Here is a 15,583-nt window from a genome sequence, read left to right on the forward strand (position 1 = left end):
AACTAGTCTACATGTAAGTATTGATCAGCTGGTTGGTTGTTAGAAGTGTCTAGATTCCAGGAGAAGCTTCCGAAAGGAATTAAATAGCAAGCCATTGTAAAGGCAGGTATTTAAGCAGAGAAGTGAAAGAATTTTGCACTGCTTTGGGCCTACCACATATGAACGGCTCAGGTGATGCAACAGAAAAGTTACGTTCAGGTACCACTGGGAAATTGAGTGCACTAGAGCAGAAAATTCAAATAAAAATTTAATTAGAGCTGAAAAGAAACATCTACAAAAGAGAATGCCCACTAAGCAAAATCTTTTGAAACACATACAAAGTTCTCATTTAATTTGGAAAGCAATTAGAAGCTCTTGAGGATGGGGTGAAAAAGTCCAAAAATGTTCAGAACACAAGGACAAAGTAATACAAATTGGATCCTTAATACAAGGTGTTCCAAGGAGCTCTCAAAGAGCTCGTTTCTGGCCCTGCCATGTGGAAAGAGTGAGCAGGACGCTGTTGCAGTGTCCAGCCTTCAGATGGTCACACTGACCTTGAGCAGTGAGAATAAGGACCTAGCAGAACAAGAATGAAGCCTAGCCAATCATTTAATAATTCATTAAACAAGCATTTCTTAAGCCACCTGCTTAAAAATATCCAGGCACAGTGTCTGGAACTGGAGATACAAAGATCATATGATATCCCGGTCCCTGAGGGATACTTACTGTCTAGTAGAGGAAGACACCGATTATTGTCGATGAAGTAGCAGGACTTGATAATAGAGTAAATGTCTGCCTCAAGAGAAAAGAACATATTGACCAATTAGATGAAAACTAGCCATGCTTGTGAGCCCTGAAAAGGGGAATACTAGCACTACTTTCCAAAAGAGAACTTAGAAAGGAAAGTGTTCAATAATACTTGTTTCAGAGAGGTTCAGTTTGGGGGTTGTTGGTCTATGTGAGTAGGGCTACCCTGCAAGAAATATTAAACCCAGGATAATGTAGAAGGTCTAAGCTGGAATTGAGGATTTTTGAGAATTTGAAGTCATTTTTCTAGAAGAGAGTCTACCAAGGACAAAGTAGTTATAAATTGATAATCCACGATTAAACCTTAACCCTCTGATTAAATGTGGAGTTATGTTTTGTGTGTGTTCAGAGGGAGGAGAGGAAGGAAGGATTCAATGAAGGAAACAAATGAGCTAGATTTCAAACTATGGCTCATTTAACTTCATTTGCACCTCCAAATTTCACCCACAAATTATTAATTACAAGGTGAAAACTGATTTTACAATTGTGAAATCTATTCTCCTTTCCTGAACTGAGTGGGAAAATTCTAGAAATAACTCATGTACTTAAAGCTTGCACAACTATTTTTATTGTTACAGTTATGACCTACTTAATCCTTTTCACAAGCCAGCAACTTTGGCATTATTTTTCTCATTTTATGAAAGAGAAAAACTGCACTGAGAGAATTAGGAACTCATTGTTACCTAGAGAAGGAGTTGGTTTGCAGATAACTGCTTCTGCTTTGGTTTCTGTCCATAAAGAAGAAGGAACACCAGACTGCAGTTAAAAGATGTAGGTTGCCTCCAGCTCCCTTATGTGGGCCAGGGTGAGAGCTACAAAAACACAATTATGGAAGGGTTGAGGAAGAAGCAGCACAAGCACTGATGGCTTGAGATAAATTCAAAATCAAGTTAAATATTGTTCTTTATCTGTTTCTTCAATTGAGGGTCTGTTTTTTAAGACAGAGAAATCACGTGTTGTTTTGCTAAAAACCTTTTTTTTTTAAAAGCTCAACTGTTTTCTAAATACAACAAAAATTATCATTAACATTTTTTAGACTCACTTAAGGACAAGGTGACCTTAAGAACAAATTAAGGTATGATTCCTGAATTTGAAGCATTTATAATATAATACAGACAGCATTATTCTGAACAAATGCAAAAAATAAGAGAAAGAATTACAGACTGTGCCCACCACGCAGACCTATTTTCTGCCCTCACTCCAGGGCGTGAATAGCAGGAAATGGGTGTCAGAGCTGGCCACCTTGGAGGCTGCCTTCCACAGGGAGGGGACAATGAACCCTGTTTGACATGTTGAGTTTGAAAGGCGTTCAGTTTTTCTTAGTAGAGCTATTTAGGATTTGTCGGGAACAAAAGTCTGGAGATCAGGAAAGCCTGGAGCTCAGGTCAAGCCTGGGGTCATAGATTTGGGAGTTACTGCCCTCTTATAAATCACAGTTGAAGCCATGGGAGTGAATGAGAATGGTTAAAAATAGAAGATAGTTAAAGATAGACTCCCTGGGAAATAGTAACTCATAGGAGCAAGTGGAATGACAAGAGCCACTAAGAAAGGGCAGTTAGAGAGATAGGAGGAGAGAAAGAAAGAAAGACAGTGTGAGAGAGAGAGAGAGAAAGAAACGGCCTCTATTTCCTCCTGGAAGTAGAGGTCTACAGTAATGTCAAATTAGGTAAGAATCCAGTAGGATAAGAACAGGCTGTTGGATTATGATTATTAAAGAAGTCATTGTTAACCTTTAAGAGAGTGCTACCAAACAGGGTGATTAGGAAGAATAATTGATGGGATTGTTTAATGCAATTTGCTAAAGTGAAACACAACATACTGATAAAAATAAACAAAAAGAGTATGAAAATTAGTAATGGATCTAAGTCATCTCTTATTCAAATCTAAGGGTTGCCTATTCCTTGATAAAATACCACATCCTTTTTTCATCATAGAAGATTAGACAGATCTACTTAGAGCTATTTGAAACACCCAAGCTAACTACAGTAGCCAGAATTCAGTGCACCTAGCTCCCTTGGGCTCCTCACTGTAGCACCTGTCACAGTTGGCTTCTCGAAAGGCTGACATGCAATGTCATAACAACCAATTGGGGACACCCAAGCTTTACAGCAGAGCAGATCTTGTCAAAGAAAACATTTGTGTTGTTTTGTTTTGTTATTCTATACATTTCATTGAAATGACCTTTAACTGTACAATACTAATGATTCTTGACCCATGATGCCAGGCTACCATCACAAACATCTAGCTATTTATAATAACCTTGTTTTTTGTTTTGTTTTGTTTTAAAACACTACGTTTATTTGATCACTACTTATTTGCAGTTTTTAATGGCTTCACACATAGGTAGTAAAAATCAAGAATGAAGAGAATGTTTAGAAGAAAACAATAACAATTCACCAATTAATGTGTTTCTAAAATATTTGAAACATGTTTTAACCTCTAAAATGTACTTGTTTTCCTCATGCTGTTTTCCTCAGGCTACGAGTTATGATTAGAACACTCTAATAGCTATAGTTCTACCTCAACGTATTTTCCCTGATCTCCCAGAAATTATGAATTTTGAAGACTTTAATTCCGTGAAAGTAAACTTGACACATCTACTCTTTGCTTCTGCCACCAAAGGGAGTGAATATATAGCCTAAAAGGAATATGTGCCCAACCACATCCTGGCAGTTTGGGAAGATAGGACATCGGGATTGGGAGTAAAACGTTATAAAAATTAAAATTTTAGCAGCCTACAATTCTTTAGCTAAAGTACAAGATAATTAACTTTTATAAAAACATCTGAGTTAAGGAAATTAGGTGAATTAGCCTCATTCTTTGGAATTTGATATTTTTAACTTAATAAAAGTAGCTTTTAAAATTCACTTCATTCTCTCAAAATCTCTCACAAGATGTCCATTTTATGTTTGTTTGACTGCAGGTGGACTACCAGAATTCTAATGAGGTAAATGTTAGCACATGGGCAGTGATACACGCATACAGATGGAAGAATCTAAGGAAGCTTTCCTACTGAGAGAGTGTTGAATGTTGAGATCACCTGCTTAATTCCAAAAATGAACCCGGGCCCAACTGCTAACGGTCTCAAAGACAACAAGTGACAGAGCCTGGGTGAGACCCCAGGTCTCTTTCTTCCTAGGCCACTGCTCTTTCCCTGCCTCACCACTGGGTGAGATTTTTATTACTTCCCCAAACAAACAAAAAACGTTTTACTATTAGTGGTTAGAAGAAATTCAGGAAACATGAATTTGAGTCCTGGCTCATCTACCATTTATTTTATTTCCACCAACAAGTCACTTTATAGCTCCATTTCTATAGCTGCATTTCCCTTATCCAGAGTACACTTTGGTAGTTCAAAGTTATGTGCTACAGGTCAAAGGACTAGGGGTCAAAAAGCCTCCATTTTGTAACGGTTTCATCTTTAGGTGACAAGACTTTTAAGCAAGTCATTAAAGCTTTTTGACCTTCAGTTTTTTTCATTTGTAAGATGTGAATCACAAGAGATGCTCTCCAAATCCCGGGACTGTTATGGGGCTATAGAATATAAAAGACATAAATTGCTCTAAAATAGCCTTTTGTGAGGTACAGATACTGCCTTTCTCGATTCCACGAGTATCCCCAAGAAACTATGAGGCTGTTCTTATAATGTTTTATTTATGGCTAATAGTTACTAAGAAAACAATTCTTAGAGTCTGCAACCTTTCTTTCTATTAAAGAACCTGCTTCACTTATTTGTTATAATCCTACTTAAAAAATAAAGGGGCTTTTATTTGAGCATTCAGGAAGTGCTGTCATGCAGCAAAAGAACATTGGACAAGGTTCCGGACACCTGGATTCCCGTCCTTGGCTCTGCCACTATATTAATATGTGACTTACTGGGTCACATCTTTGCTGTGCCTTAATTTCCTCATATGTAAAAAAAGGTTGGTCTTTCACTAGTTTTAACTTCCGTGTCATGTACCCTTATGATAATCTGATGGAATGTGTTGATCCTCTCCCATAATACACACAGGCCTCGATTTTTGCATAAACTTCAGAGGACTCACAGCCTCACCCAATATCTAATGGAGTCCAGGGTAAGAAGCCCTAACCTCGTTGATCTCTTCCGGCTTTAGTCATCTAGGAAACCTACAACCAAGCTGTCAATATCTATTTTGGACAAAGACGGCACTCCATTTTCAGGGAGCTTTTTTATTCATTAGAGTTCAACCCAAATCCTACAGAGGGTGGGAGCTTTCCGGCACGAGGTCACCCCACAAATAGTTGAAATTTGTGAGGAAAACAATCTGAGGACCTCAATATTATTTAAAATGAGAACTCCTGAATCTGTCTTCCATATCTTAGGCATAGATAATTTTTGGCTCTCACATCTAGGCCTACAACTAAAATGTAACGGCACTTTGTAAAACAAGTTCTTAAATCTCTGTTCATATTAAAAAGCCAATTCAAGAAACTGAAATACCCCTCTCTGCTTGAAAAAATACATGGAAAAGAAAGAAATAAACTTGGATTATGTTCTTTTTCTTTGATATTACCTGTTCTGAGAATCAGGTGAGTGGGTAACAGGCTACATACTCTATCAACGATATAATGACTGACTCCTACGTGAGCTCTTGGTTAACTGGAAGAGAGCCATTCAAATCAGTTGAAGCACACAGGGAAGTTTTGTGGAAGTAACAATGACAGCTCAAGGAACCCTGGGCAATAATCAGCACAGCCTCAGAAAGAACTGAAGCCCAAGAAGCTGGTAATTCAGAAGCAAAGACTATTTCCCGCCCTGAGAGAGGCTGAAGTTTCCCTCCCCCCTCTTCCCTCTGCTTGTCTACTCTACTCTCAGGCCAGCATCTCAGGATGCTCACCGCTGCCTTGCACAGCCTGACAATGACTTTCTGTCCAGATTCAACCAAGACTGACTGGAGTCTCAACTCTAAGGCCCAATTCCAGATTCCCTGCAGGGAGAATGTGACTGCTGCAGCCAAAGGCCGGAAGGCGTTCTGATGAGCTGTGAGAAGTTGGGTCACATTATTGCCTGCTTAGGAGCCAGAGGAGCAAAATTCCTGAGACGAGTACTTGCAGAGATTCCCTAAAGAGAGTATCAGGGCAGAAAAGAATAGGAAAAGAAAATGACATTCATCCTTAGTATATGACAGACCTCAAATCAAGGTGAGAGAAACAACATCAGGAGTGTCTGGTGGCCGACTGAGGTCCAGCGTCTTTCTGCTACCCCTCCATGCTCCCATCTGGAGAAGATGTTCGTAGCCCAGCAACTACCAGTGAGCATGGGGAGCTAGTCTATTGTCTCTTTCCACATGGATACCAACACTTAAGATTTTATGTTGCAACAACATTCTGAAATCTTCATCAGGAAAATGTGAACTACACAGTTGAAACAAATACAGATTTTTCATAATAAAAGTTACAGGACCATTTAATTACCTATTAATGTTAATCTCTGTAGTGTTTTCTTAAAGACAGTTGGGAAATGTAGATTAGCTTTGAAACTACAAAACTGTATTCATGAGCACTGTTTGGGTTGCTAAATATGATAAGCTCACTTGAGCTAGCTTAAGAAAATTAAAAATTTATTTTAAGAATACAGTGATGTATAAGGATATGAGGCTCAAAGGGCAGCTCCAGTTGGGCAGAAACTGGGGATCTAAAAAGTCTCAGGAACCCAGACCGTCCTCTGTCCGTTGTCTTCTCTGCCTTGCTTTGTGAGTCCACTTCATTATTTTCCCTGCCAACTGGTTTTTACCTGCTCCCTAATTCATGGTGGAGAATGACTGCCAACAACAGTCACATTACCCACTTAGCGAAGGGTTTTCTTGAAATATGAATTTGTGTGTGTGTATGTTTCTTTTGTACTCCCCCTGCTCCCCCAGAGCCATCCACATGGACTAAAAGAGAAGTAGGAAGCTTTCAGCTGGTGCGCAAAGATAAGGAAACAGTCAGTGCTTGCTTTCTTGTTTTGGATTTACAAAATGGCTCTTTTGTGAGAGCCTATCAGAAACAATAGTTTTGGGAGCCACAGCTTTTATTGTTGTTTTGTTGTTTCTGTTTCAGTAGGACTTTACTTTTTTTAGGGAAGTTTAAGGTTCAGAGCAAAACTGAGGGGGAAGGTGCAGAGATTTCCTATGTATTCCCTGCTGCCACACATGCACAGAGCCAAAGCTTTTGATTTGAATGAGGTAGGATTTGTTGAGAGAAAAAAAAAAAGAAAAAAAAAAGATTGTGAAAATTGAAGAGAAAGGGCTTCAAGGAAGCAGGGCAGAGAATTCATATCCTAACAATAATACACTGAAGAGGCTGGAAGAAGACCCTGACTGTAACTACCCCCTCCCCAGGGAGACAGGAGGTGAGGTCAGTGGAGCCTGGGATAAGGGACCGGGACCTTGAGGGGCCCACGCCATGGAGGCAGAGTTGGCCTAGAGAGGCTGTGAGTACCTTATTTGCCAGGGCTGGGAGACACATGAGGGAGCCCAGCCAGGCCTGCACACCATGGCTCACCACTGGAGTGAGCCCACACATGCCCTGGTCCTTTGTGCCAAGGAGCCACAATTAGCTGTGCTTTGTTGCTTTGCTACCTGTAGATGCCCTTCCACTGAGAACAGCATGGACATCCCATCGTCTTGGCCCGTTCGGCAGAAAACAAGAGGGCCTCCTGGACTCAGGAATTTAAGGATCTCTGTCTGATCTGCCCCAAGTAGAGAATAGGCTTTTTCCACAGAGCAGGACATTCTTAATCCTTCTACCACAGAGGGTGGGCCCGGACCCCAGAGTTGGGTAGTGGTAGTGAGGAGAGGATGCTGTTGCCCCTGTACTTGGATACGACTGGTCCATGGGGAACCTCACCTTGTCACAGGGTCTAGCTATATAGATTGCTGCTCTCCAATTCCAATTCCAAATTCCCAGGGCAGGGATCTGATTAGCTTAACCTGGGTCAGGGGTCCACTCCAGTTCAACCAACTATGGAAGGGTACAGTTCATCCTCTTCACGTGGGGTGGGGGGTGTCGTGAACTGGGCAGACACTCGAAAGAGCTTTCATATGAAACTCTTTACTCAGTTATAATTCACAGAATCAGATCATGACATAGCTTTCAGTCTCAGACATTTAATCTTTTAAAAAACTATTAGGTTGGTGCAAAAGTGATTGCAGTTTAAAAGGTTAAAAATAATTGCAAAACCCACAATTACTTTTGCACCAACCTAATATTATATAACCTTGGACACTTAATATTTCTGTGCCCGAGTTTTTTCACTTAAATTATAGAGATATTGGTAAAAGTATCTCTAAGGTTTCTTATAAGTATTTAAGATTCTATGATTCTCTTTATCTCACCATACTTATAGATGGCTACAGACTGATCATTTAGAGAGCTGGTCCTGAAAAATCTAATTCTGCGCTAAAATAACCAATGCCTTCTATACATACAAACACACCACATATCTCTTCCTACCTGCACAGCATGTCACCACCCATACTCACTACCGCACATATGTTTATATGCCAGAGGTTGCTTGTTTCCATTCTTCAGGGTTAAAGCCAATGTTCTGAAACTATGAGAACATTTTATAGGATGGATGGGCCGAGGTAGAGGGAAGAGATTGCTAGACAGGGCAGAATGAAGTCTCTCCTCGAAATCCTTTGAACTGGTTTAGGGTTCTTTCCATGGTGAGGGGTTAGAGGCTGGAGCTGAGAAAGTTAGTCCTGAAGGATTTGTGAGACTTTGAGTATACCATGTTTCCCCTAAAATAAGACCTCGCCGGCTAATCAGCTTTAATGCGTCTTTTGGAGCAAAAATTAATATAAGACCCAGACTTATTTTACTATAAGACCGGGTCTATAATATAATATAATATAATATAATATAATATAATATAATATAATATAATATATAATATAATATAATATAAATCTGTGACTGAGTCTGTGACTGAGTCTGTGGTATTTTGTTACAGCAGCCCTGGAAAACCAATATGCCAGGACATTGTTTTTCAAAGGGAATTTCTTGATCTCTGTATCTTATGCATTTCCTAATATTACAGACTAAAAGATTCTTTGGATTATGGTTTCTTAGGAACAGGGAGAAGACGTAGATATGAGCCAGGTAAAGCTAAGCACACAGCTACAGAACAGAATAGAAAACTACACATTCAGCCCAGCCAGTGACTGAGGGCCTCACAGTAGTGAAATAGCCACATTTTCAAGTGATTTCATAACAACGCTCTCTGAAATAAAACAATTAACTGTTTAATCATTGAATCCTACAGGATTTCCCACAAAAGGAATTATTTTAAACTCAGAGCTGGTTAAAAAAGTAACTAGCTTGTTGACTGTTTTAGGACTCTATAGGAATTCATGTGTACACATGGGAACAAATTGGAAATATGCTGGTTAATTAAGTAACTCCTTGTATAACAAACATAAGTTGTCCTGTTCCTTTGGTATTCTTGAGTAGAAATATCGAAGAACAATCTCTGGTGAGTATCTTGCAACATACAAATGCATGTTGCACATTGCAGTTCTAAATTCAATACCACCCATGAGATTAGCTGATAGTCTCCTGAAGTCTCAACCAGCTAAAATTATGACACCAAATATGGCAAGGCATGAGTCTATGTACTGGGAACAAGCGATTGTTTTGTTGTCTAAATTTTGGCCCCTTAATAGGACTCCCAAGAAGTTTCCTACTTTAAAAAAAAAAGCTGCAAAAGAAATCTGAAGGGGAGGGGGACAAAAAATATTATAGAAAAGTGGGATCTTTTGGTCAAATTTTTTCAGTCTTGACTTGGGGCTACAGGAGTAAATCCTTAATAGACTGTATCTTTCTCTTGTTCCTGTAAAGGTTTCTTGTGCAGAATACATTTCATTTTCTGATTTTGATATGGAAAAAATCAAACAGAACAATGTTGGATATCTACTGAGTTACACAATTACTTTTAACATTCTAAAACTGAAAGCTGATTGAAATTGGAACAGTGTTTTTTTCCAAATGAAGCAAATTCTAATACATTCAGCAAAATAAAATTTGACTGATACTATTGACAGGAATGATGGAAAAACTGTGAAATATGAAAATGTTATGCTACATACAGGTCATGTAATAAGTCAATTCTTTTGAACATAAAGAGATACACAACTTTTGTTAATATAAAAACCAGTTTATCCCCAACATATGTGGAACACTATTTAAAGAATTTTAGCTTGAATTTATGATTATATTTGTTGGACTCTGCTTATATTATCTTCGTATCTAGTTGGAAGAATTTTGTAATTAGGGAAAAGTTTCCTGCTTTCTCTTACCTGCTGAAATTACCTGATGCAAGTATTTTTACCTTATCAGTATATGCTCAGGGAACACTTGAAGGGTAGACCATCGAAAGGCCAACCACTCTTACTCCTGATAGGTGCTAACATTTTTCACTTTACTTAGGTTTGAAACCTGAGTCATCTTTGAAAGTTATTGTTCTCTATTCTTCATATTCAGTCAGATGTGAAGTACTGTTGATCTTTGTTTTTATCTCCTCACACATCCATCCATTTCTTTCTACTCACCCTTTAGTTTAGTCCCTTAGCTCATGCAATTTCAACCTTTATTTTTCTATCCTCCAATCCATTCTGTAAGTTGTTTCCAGAGTGATTCCCCTCAACAGCACTGTTCTCATTTACTGACCTGCTGAAGAAAAGCCAAATACAACGCGATGAACTCTTTCGATGGCTCTCCATTGCTAATAGAATAAAATCCAAATTCCCTGGGCAAGGATTTTTTAGCTCAAGTCAGTACCGCGAAGAGTCTTCTCTCTGTTCAGGTACCAGCTCCCCTTGCTCACTAGAAAAGCAAAGAACATGCTTTGGCTCAGAGGACCCTCCTCTCAGCATTTCAAACCTTCACTAGATTTCTTGTTGCCCCTTCAGACTGATAGTGAGTTTGGACACCTGCTTGGCTTTGGATTGAGCTTCTTCCCAAAAGGTGCTTCTGGGCGCCAGCTCCATACAGTACAGCCAATGACGTCCTCTGACAAATTTGACTCAGCTTGGGAGCAACACCCTGGCATTCGCCAGCTGGGAATGGGAGACCAGATAGCCCTTAATGCTCCCTTCAATATGATCTCCACATCAATACTTTTTTGCCTTCTCTCCCTATGCAAATGATTCATTTCAGCAAAGAGTCCACCTATGGTACCCTAAATCTCTACTCACCCACCCTAAGCCCCCAACTATGGGAGTCTAAAGAAAAATTTTCCGTATCAAAATCCCTATTACTCATCACCAGAGAATGATGAGGACACACTTGTTTGGGTTTAGGATGTTTTTCACTAACATATGGATACAATCATCTGGGAATCCAGTGTGATCATCTCTGTGCCTCACCATATTCTCTGTTCTCTGTTTCTGTAGATAGCAGGCCTCTTCGTCAGTGCCATTAACCAGGTATGACCACGCCATGGAATGCACCTGGGGGGAAAGTCCCCTCCAGCTCTAGCTCTGCCAGAACCCTTGGCCCACCAGTCTCTACCCGACTAAACAAATAGATCCTCAGTCAAAAGAATGTGAAGTGTGGTGTTGTTGTTGTTTTCCCCCCGTGGGAGTGTCAGATCTCAGAATAGTAGGGCAGTGTGAAAGAAACACTGGTGGTGGCTCTAAGCCATTCCCTTGTCCTAGCCAAGGAAAGGCCCTTCCCAGCATGGGCTTCGAAGGGAAGATGTCTTCTGTAGAACCTCCTTCTGTCTTTTTTCCCCTCCATCTTCCCCTCCCCACCTTTAAAGGGCCCACCCTCTCTCTGGGGAGATTCCTGCCACAGAAGAAAGAGGAACAAATTCTATTCAGAGAAACAGTTTCGGATCTTGAAACCTTGAGATCCTTAGGCTTTGACAAGGTGGTCTTTGGGGCACCAATGCTGATTCAGTCAGCTCTGGAGGGGAGGGACAGGCTCCAGACCCCTAAATGAGGGTGAAAGTGGCTGTTCTAATCCCAGTTTGGTCTCCTGACCATAAGAAATGCAATAGATTTGCCTGCTGGTTACCTAGCAAGTAATCACATCTCACCAGAGCAAGCATTACTTTTTGTCCAAGACAACATAGTCTAAATTCACATCAAAGAAAGGCTATTTCTCCTATTAGTAGGGCTTTTCTCTTATCCTTTATATATATATAAAAAAAAGCACCTGCTGTTTTTCATGCCAAGAAACACTTGTTTCTTTACTGGATCGGCATGAAGTCCTGAACCACCATACCAGCTGTCCCAGAATGGTGGCTCAGGCTTCGATTAGATTCTTTAGATTCCAAGTATCCCCTTGACAGAACTGGGGCAATGAAGAGGATATTCTAGTTTATCCCACCTCTCAGTATTGTGCTCAAATGGCAATTACAGAACTTCTCCTTCACAACTTATGTGTCAGAGATTCACGTGGACTTTATAAGATATACACAGATAAATGAGACAATCTGAATTCCAAGACTGTAGAGCAGCTAATGGCTGATATAAGTATGTCAGCAACGAGACATGATGTACAAAACGAAATAAATAGGTCGCACATGAGAATGGAGAGGTGTTGATTTTAACTGGGGAAGGTTGATTTTGATCAGAAAAGTTTTCTTGGAAGTGTTGTCATTTAATATCTTTCAATGTGAGCAGGGTTGTGATAGGTGGATAATGGCATTAGGGTCAGATGAAATAACATATAACAGCCTAGAGTGGTAGAGAATGTGGCATGTTGAGGGAACAGTGTGATGGGATTGTAAAGAGTCCAGCCAGGGACATCTAACTTTATTCTATAAGAAACAAAAATGCATCTCTAGGTTTTGAGAATAAGAATATTTTCCTCTAACTTTTGGTTAAGAAATATAACTCCATGTCAACGAGAAGCCTGGATTAGAAAGATACGTATTGAATACTTGAGAGGACTTGTGAACTTTGCTTGGACACATCATGCTTTTTTTAAGTCCTTCTGCAGCTAGCAGAAATTCAGCTCTACCATTTCTTAGGTCTTAGAGGGTCTGCTATGTTGCTTGAGGCCTGTGTCTCCCCACCAGTGCTATTAACCACTCTTGATTACTCCTTGTAATCCACAAAGTGTCAAAGTCCCTCTTTCTACTAAGTTACACCAGAAATACCCTTGGAAGCATATAGTAGAAACATAGGTAACTGTTTATAGATAGAAAAGAAAAACCATTAAAGCAAATGTAAAATGTGCTACTATCACTTTAATATTTAACGTATTCATGAGGGTTATTATATGTGTTTGAAGAGCCATAAAATTGCTTTTCTACCCACTAGGGAACAAATGGGCTATTTAAAACCATAGGCCTACAAACAAATCCCCTGAGGTGCATGAGAGCATATTTCCCTCCTGATAATCACTCACAATTAGAGCAGATTCTTTCAGATACATAAATTAAAGCAATAAAATTACGTAACTATAAATAGTAGTGCTTGTTCACACTGAAGGAATTGAACTGTAAACTACAAACTCTTGCCCCAAGTAACTTTGTTCCGTGGATGCAAGCACTACTAAGAATAAGGTATGGAATCACATGGAAAGAAATCCAAGTCTAGAGCAAACCTTTTTTTCCAAACTAGATTGGATCCAACCTCCCAGAGGGACAAGGCTCTGTCCTGCTTTGATCATCCATGTCCACGAGTGTCCACAGATGAGGCTGAAAACAAATGGTGAGTGCTGGTGGGTGTTACTTACTGGTCACACCTAACCATGTCCCTCCCCTCAGCGCTGAGAAGTGGCAAAGATGGGCAGATTCCACACGCTGTGGCCAGTGCTCAGAGCCACAGAGCATCTCTTCTCATCTGTGGGTGGGATGCTTGAGACCAGGGAAGGTAGTACCTGAGAAATCTGTCCTGAAGTGGTTTCTGAGAACCTAAATCGAAAATTGGGATGCTAATCTAGGGGGGAGGCCGAAGTTCAGTGGAGGTATGGAACCAAAACAGGGCAAAGAGTAAAAATCGGATTCAGAAGAGCTTGGGGGTATGGGCTGATTCCCTTAAAAAGATGTGGAGTGAGGTGGAGCACACCTCCACTCATGAATATTAAGTTCAGACACTTCTTCCGCAGAGCAATTTTTCTTAACAGGGATGGCTTGAAAGACAATTGATTAATTAGGGAACATGGTTTGCATAACACAGATTTCTCTTGATTATAACAATTATAATCAAGAACCAGCACCAAAATAAGGAAAATGAAAATACTATGGCTCACACAGGCTAGGAATACATTGCTGCTTAGTGTGGCTGGCTGCTCATTTAACTCTGCTCTCTTTTATTTATCTCATATCAATTTTGTGTTTTGTTTCTAATAACAATGAAGGTGAGAAGAATTGTGTACGAGACTCTCTAGATCCTAACTGTATTTCTCATGGGAACAATTATGTTTATAACAAATTTTTGGAAAACATGCGCTTTCCATAAGAGTATAATTTTTGCACTATGGCAAAATATATATTTTCATTTATATTTCTTTGCTTTAAATTTAATACTATTCATTTCAAAAATAGAGAAAATGACAAGAAGTATATTTAGAAAGACATACCCTCAAGGACTTTATAATCTACTTTAGAGGAGACCTGCTCCAGCTATTCAATCAAGCACACTTTTCTCAAGAAGTTAACTTTTTTTAAAAATCATGTTTTAGAAATATCAAGTTTCAGAGATGAAAACGAACTCAGAAATCATCTGGTTCCAATTATCCTCTAATGTACCTTTGGAATAATAGTAGCAACCAGAGAGAAACCAATGTGTGAAATATGAGAAACCATAAGCAAAAGGAATGCTGGGGCCACTGAGAGCTTGGGCAGGAATTGCTAATATTGGGCAGGATTTGGACAAGGAGATCCTCCCGGGCACTTCAGAGGTGGAGTCAAATGGGGACGAGCCTCCTCGCTTGTTTCATCAGGTGCTAGAAAGAAGCCATCTTTCCTGCACTGAAGATTTCATTATACTGAAGTTAGGATTCTCCGAAGAAATATTTTCACCAACTTTATGTATAAATGCCATTTCCTTAGATTATGTGTTTTTGCAACCCAAACAATTGAGAAATGTATTGATACAATTCTGATGGCTTAAATATTTGATGAGAAAGTACAACATACGAGTCTACATGGTACATGCTAAAAGGGCTTTATGAACTGTGCTAGAAAATGAGAAGAATATTAGATTTTGACCTCAGAATCTCAACTGTATATTCACACATTTTTTTATATAAGACAGTTGGCGCTTTTGTATATATTTCTTGTCACCAAGTGCAACAGGATTGCAAGTTAGAGATTATTCTAGAGATGAAGCCAGAGAAATCCAGAGTGGGAATAAACTGCCTGAGTGAAATATAGCAGTTAGTGGCCAAGCAAGGATTCAAACCAGATCTGATCTATTTGCAAAGTCAAGAAAAAATTATGGGAGAAATAGTTGTTTCTTCAATATTTATATTCATCTTATTTTTAAGAGAAAATATTTTTATTTACTTATTTTCTTAAGCTCTTCAGCAGAGTCTTCAGAATCCTCAAAATGAAAACCAGGTGAACTAATCTAATAATTCCTTATAAATTGAAATTCAATATTCCTGCTATCTCAATTTCACACAGAAAGTATTTCACATAAAATCCTACAAAGATAGAACACCTACAAAAAATAACTTAATCTGCCTTCTTTTAAAAGATAATATTAATTTTATTAATTTAATCATCTGACATTTCAAAACATGAATTATCAAATTTTCATTATAAAATAATGTACCCACATTGTATTTTTAAAATGTAGAAACTAGAGTTGAAGGAAATCAATTCTAATCC

General features: G+C 39.1%; 1 long non-coding RNA gene across 1 annotated transcript; it reads right to left on the reverse strand.

Moving 5' to 3' along the window:
- Positions 1 to 274: 274 nt before the first annotated feature.
- Positions 275 to 10,633, reverse strand: LOC141572929 (uncharacterized). The gene is made up of 3 exons (XR_012498500.1): positions 10,462 to 10,633; positions 1,470 to 1,598; positions 275 to 771 (listed from the first exon to the last, which is right to left on the reverse strand). It is a non-coding gene; the product is annotated as an uncharacterized LOC141572929 (long non-coding RNA).
- Between the last annotated feature and the right edge of the window lie 4,950 nt (positions 10,634 to 15,583).

This window comes from Rhinolophus sinicus, linkage group LG01, assembly GCF_036562045.2.
Source record: "Rhinolophus sinicus isolate RSC01 linkage group LG01, ASM3656204v1, whole genome shotgun sequence".
Classification (NCBI taxonomy): Eukaryota; Metazoa; Chordata; class Mammalia; order Chiroptera; family Rhinolophidae; genus Rhinolophus; species Rhinolophus sinicus.